This window comes from Hippocampus comes, unplaced genomic scaffold (genome assembly GCF_001891065.2).
Source record: "Hippocampus comes isolate QL1 unplaced genomic scaffold, H_comes_QL1_v1.1 scaffold93, whole genome shotgun sequence".
Lineage (NCBI taxonomy): Eukaryota > Metazoa > Chordata > Actinopteri > Syngnathiformes > Syngnathidae > Hippocampus > Hippocampus comes.
This window is the reverse complement of record NW_017805481.1, coordinates 957,754-963,753: the sequence shown is the minus strand read 5'-3', so window position 1 is coordinate 963,753 and position 6,000 is coordinate 957,754. Positions and strand designations below refer to the sequence as shown.

Below are 6,000 nucleotides of genomic sequence, written 5' to 3'. Positions count from 1 at the left end.
AGAGTGGCGACGGTGGGGGTCGTCAAGGGAGGAAAGATGAAGACCAGACGGAAGGAAGATGCTTGTTCAAAGCCGGGGATGGGGTTCAAAGATCTGCTTCGAGATTGGACGTCACAGCACGGGAAGTCATTTTAGTCCAGCAGCAGATCTTGTCAGTTCCTTTCCGGAGGGGAGGGGATTAAAAGTGATGGCGAGCAGAGTGGCGACGGTGGGGGTCGTCAAGGGAGGAAAGATGAAGACCAGACGGAAGGAAGATGCTTGTTCAAAGCCGGGGATGGGGTTCAAAGATCTGCTTCGAGATTGGACGTCACAGCACGGGAAGTCATTTTAGTCCAGCAGCAGATCTTGTCAGTTCCTTTCCCACATTTAACAAGCCTGTAGCGATACCAACGTGGAAACTGAAAAATCACGATAGACGCGAGCCCGCGTAGCCCTTTGAAATGGCAAAACCACGACACGTTTCTCCGAAACTCCCAAAGTGTGTGACTCTTAACCAGATGGAGCCTTACGCGCTCACAGTGCAATGTAACCTGATAACATGAATACAGTGCGCTGAGAAAGTTGAATTCATTCCGTGACCACGCTCACAATCTTACTGGTGAATGGGCTGAAGTTGCCTTTAAATGTTGTTTTGGAACTGTGAAGCACATTGAGTTACCTGGTGTGTGAAATGCGATGTACAAGCAAAGCTCATATTTAATAATAATAATAATAATAATAATTGAAAAAAAAATGTAAAACAGATCATTCAATTCTAGCCCTGAAATTAAATAATTATTACATATAATCCAGTTTAATCTAGAATTAGTTCCATTTTTTTCCAGGTTTTCTGGAAGGAAAAAAAAACAATCTTGGCTCAAACTTGGCGTCATAAACCCAAATCTGAACCGATTCTTAACTTTGGTGCACCGATTCGGAATCTTCTGCCGACCTGTTGTGCCGCTGTCCAACATTTGCCACGCCATGCGGGTGTGCTAAAGCCATCACGTAAGAAAATGTTGCGATCACGAGATGCTGTGTCACCGTGTGAAAGTGCAAACACAGTTGTGGAACGATACGCCTTCACTCAGTTCTGCGTGAAAAGTAAAATTAAATAAATATGGGCTGCTTTGCGAGATATCCACTATGCGTCTTTCCTCTTCATCGAGATTAGACCATATGCTCACTCAGACCTGACTGACGACACCAATACTTTTGCGCTGGGCCAGTATATTTGTTTAGACTCCGGCAAGAACAGACACTTTTTCGAAGCGGACCTTGCGAGGGTAGGACAGTTGGATCGGCACCAGCAGCCAGCTCAAAACAGCAAGTGTGCTGGCCAAAAGCGCCGAGGCGAGGCAAATGCCTGAGCACCGTTGTCTCTATTAGCAGCCATGTTTCTGTTGCAAGCCTGGGAGCGGTCCTTGGAAAGCATCGCGCTCGGTGTCATCTGGCTGCTAATGTTGGGTGTGTTTTTTTTTGGGAAGCATTTTTCTTGGGAACATAATAAAACTTTTACTCAGTTGCTCCAACCTTGATTTAAAGGGATACACTTCGCGTCATCAATCAGATGCTATCATGCTTTGGTTGTGAAATACATGTTACTAGAGGGGAACTTCTAAGGTAGAAAAACATACATCTATCCAATTTTTTGTAGCGCTTTTAGAAAACAAAAAACGAGCATTCACATCTATGGACAATTTAGAGTCTTCAAAGAACATGTTTTTTTTTTTTTGGAAGACTTGAAAAAAAAAATCATCATACAGGTTAAACATAAGTTCGCCGTGAACGCGCGATATAAAAAAAGACATACAGTATGTATGTAAATTTGACTTTGCAAAGCTGCATGCGTGAAACCACGTTCTGATGAAAAATGAATGCCGCGATTAAAATTCTGAGTTGTGCAACTTTAAATAATTCTTTTGAGGATTTACTTTCACCTGATCAAACTCTATAGATCAGCTGTTTCATTCATCAGCTAAGGTCCATTTAGAAGTCTATTTCCTCCTCCGTGCACAATCTGAAGGCACTTTGATTGCGTGTAAAACAACGGAAAAAAAGAAACGTCCTTTCATCCTAAAAATGTCCACATTTGAGTGATACAGTGGATTGTTGCACAAGAACAGATGCTCCATTATCCAGCCGTGCACTCGGCAGCTAATCAGTAGACAGTCGACAATGTCGTGCAGGTTCCGGGGTGTAATTTCATTAGTCCTGCCGGCGTGTGGCCCGGTGTACAAATAGGGTCTATAACACCGCATTCCATCACAGCCCCCAGGTAGGGGTGGGGGGGTCCAAACGTTGTAACGAGATGCATTACATTCCAGAGATGAGATTCCGCGGGGTTCCCAGGACTCAGAAAACAAATGATGTTTCATCGCGATTCAGCAAAGGGTCATGTTACCGCTGTTACAAAATGGTTCCATTGGGTGGTTTCGGAGCATTTGGTCGGGTCCACTCACTTCACGGAGTGTAACACAAACAGAGGAGCCACACACCACTCGGGACGGAGCTCATCCAAAGAGCCGACCGCTGGCATTGAATTCGGCCCGTTGCACACCAGCGGCAACAGTGCCGTATTGTACAGAGGACTGATACACACTGCGTGCCAGCCAAGCCTGTGACTATACCCGCACATCCTGCCACGGTCCGCACAACTGTCATCGGAACAACATCTGACATCAGTCATCAACAACTGAGCTTATTATGAAATAGCCTGCCACAAAAAAAATGTGTCCATAAATAATTATGGGCAGCTTCAACTTGTTTTGAGTTTTACAAGTTCGTATGACGGCAATAAGCTTTTACATGCCACCTTTCACTAGAGTTACACAGAGAATTTGATACGACACAGTAATCCGCGAATAAAGAAGAATCAGTGGGAAAAAAGATGATTTGTGCTAATGCTGAGTATTTTTCATCCATTTAGCCGAATAACTAATAAGATAATCGATAGAATAATCAATTCAAGTTAGACTGTCACACTTTGTGAAAAGAAATTGGGTCCAAAAGGATCCTTGTTGTACGTTTCAGGTCCGTCCCCCCTCATCCATCTTTTGAGGAGCCCCGGCACACCTTCGGGGGGGGGGGGCGGACAGCTCCGACCGACCAGACAAGCACATTTTGAGTGTGAGAGTGAAAAAAAAGTGGTCCACCATCTGGAAATAATGAAGAGCAGCAGAGAGCGCGGACCCACCCTCTCCCCTGAGCAGCTGCATGGACATTCAACATAAAAAAGGGGAAAAAAATAATTGGTCTTAGGCATGGCTAGTTGGGGAGGGGGGGGGGGGGACGTCACACGTTATGCTGTAATGCTGACGCTTCTTCAACCATAAAAAGTTGTAATTAGCACCCATTAGACACCCCCACAACCCCACACACATACATTTGAGATTACCACCACACTAGGAGACCTTTAGAACAATACACTGACTGGACAGCAGCGATTTTGTGCACACAAGCCGGTATACAATTGAACGAGATGAAAACAAAACAAATGTTCTATAGACGACGATTTTGATTTTTGTTTGCAATTATTATTATAAAGGCGAATATTTAAAAAATCTCGCTAGCTTGAGGAGAGCACGAGTCTCATTCATCACATGGCAAAAGGGGGTAAAATAAAACTATTTTTATCAGTCAAGTAAAAAGTTATATGAAATCCTGGGGCTTTATATTTGGCGTTACTTTTGAGAGAAAAAAATAGCAAATTGGATTGACCGCTTCGAGGGGGGGGGGCGTCAAAGTAAGCTAGCAGGTCGCGCACGGCACGTGCCAATCCAACCCAATGAAAAATAACAAGCGTTTTTTTCCCCACCTTTGTTTGAAAACAACAAATTAAATGGAATTTAAATGCTGTTCTTACCTGCCCCTCGTTTTGATAAATCCTTCCAGCCGCTTCGGCCCCGGGAGCGCTCACTGACAGACAGACAAAAACACCGCAGCCAGGATGCTCGGCGCGCCTCCTCCCGCTCCTCTTAAAGGGCCAGCAGCACCCATTTCACGCTCCTGCAAAACACATTTCATAGACTGTACAGTCCCTCTAAAAAGTACTGGAACTTCTTTAGGTGGAAAAAGTGGAAGGTCTCGGACCGGCAAATCAACAAACCATAACCCAATAGAGCATGCTTTCCACCTCCTGAAGAAGACACTCAAGGGAGAAATCCCAGAAACAAGTGAACTGCAGTAAAGGCTCGGAAATTATTTTAAGTGAAGTAAACAACAGTCTGGCGAAGTCAATGGGTTACAGGCTAGGTATTTTTTTCGGTCATACTTTGTGAGAACAAGTTTGAACTAAATTAAATTCTGAACTAAATGGAAACAGTCTGAAAAAGAGTTGCTGAGATAAATTTTGCCGGAGTCCAGACATGAGGAAACAAAAGGCAGGATGAATACAGTACACACCTCAATGAGTCGAAAGTGGGCGCTCTGGAGCAGGACAACAGCAGGCCTCAATCGACCTCAGTGGAGTCAGAGGAGAAAACCAATCAGCTTTCCATTCTAAAAAGGAGACCCACTTTTATTTGAACAATAACAACAGCAGGGGGCCTTCCTTCAAAGGCCAATTGGGCTGCGAAGAACCTCAGGATTTAGAGGACAAACCCTTTATGATGATCCTCCTGATCCACAAAGGATTGAGATTTCAATGAAAGGCTCAGTCAGCATCTTAATCTCTGACTAAAAGGAGTTACCGTGACTCCTTGAATTTCTTCAAGAATCTCAATGACGACGATTGCGTCATCCAGATAGGAGAGAATGATTACATGTTTAACATTTAAAATAAAATAATCCAGTTGCCGTGTTTTGACTTCAATCTAGCATGATGGTGGTCCTGGAAAAAACAGCAGAACGGGATCAATTAGGTTAATACAGTTCAGTGTTATCTCCATCACATAAAAACATCAGTTGTTCGGTTTACATAGTCAATGAGGAAGTTGCTATATTTTTCATTCCAAATGCCATTGCTCCCCCCACCCCCAATAAAATGAATTACATTTTACAGAGGAAACCCTGCTGGACGAGCATCAATGAGATGGGCCTGTTTTATCACCTCTTCCACCTGGGATTCTTTATTTTACAAGACTGTTTTCATTACTTAACAGATTATTAACTCTGTATACTTACACTGAAGCCTGTGCAAAACTTTCATTTTGGCGACCCAATAAAGAACTAGCATTATAAATGAACTATAAATGAACCCACATATAAATGCAAGTGCAAAAAGAAAAGCAAATATAACTCGCTCTGTAACAATATACAAGCAATAAAAGTCATTAAGTTGTAGGAAAAGTAATTTAATAGAAGGCAGCAGTAAAAAAAAAAAACAAAAAAAAAACAACCAAAAAAAAAGATAATGTAAATAAATAAAAGTTATCGAAGAGGTGAAACAAAAAACAGTGGGGTCTTGATAAAACAAGAAAAGCACTAATATTGCTACAACAGTGTTAGTTTACAATAGTGCAAGATAATTAGGACAGTAGTCAGAACAGTGTCACCCGTCACGAGTTCATTCAAAAGCATCTTGAGTGGATGCAGGGAGCTGGTCAAAGTCACAGTTTGGACAGATTTGTTGAGGCAGTGCAGTACATTTCATAGCAAGGGGTCCGACTTTGGACATCAATTATCGCAGCAGGAGTCGGACCGGGGACCTGATGCCTTAAGCAAATTTACCTCCGATCGACAGTGCAAATTCAATTCTTGCAATCGGGGTGAAGATGGCAGAATGTCAGTTATTTGGTGGGCGGACAGCAAGAGAAAATTCCTGGGAAGGTTTTAATTGAAAGACGATGCCCACCAGCGGCGCCTTCGCAACGTCTCAACATGGCAGTGAAAACAAAGCAAATGAAGAGAAGAAGGGCTGCCAGGATGCTCGGCGCGCCTCCTCCCGCTCCTCTTAAAGGGCCAGCAGCACCCATTTCACGCTCCTGCAAAACACATTTCATAGACTGTACAGTCCCTCTAAAAAGTACTGGAACTTCTTTAGGTGGAAAAAGTGGAAGGTCTCGGACCGGCAAATCAACA

The 6,000-nt window shown here is 43.3% G+C and overlaps 1 protein-coding gene across 2 annotated transcripts in view; it reads right to left on the bottom strand.

Annotated features, from left to right (window-relative positions):
• Positions 1-3,941, bottom strand: part of kank2 (KN motif and ankyrin repeat domains 2) — a 31,791-nt gene extending 27,850 nt beyond the window's left edge. For both annotated transcript variants that reach the window (XM_019875852.1, XM_019875853.1), the window contains exon 1: positions 3,845-3,941. The gene's annotated coding sequence lies outside the window, so the exon portion shown is untranslated. The remainder of the gene's footprint in view (positions 1-3,844) is intronic.
• Between the last annotated feature and the right edge of the window lie 2,059 nt (positions 3,942-6,000).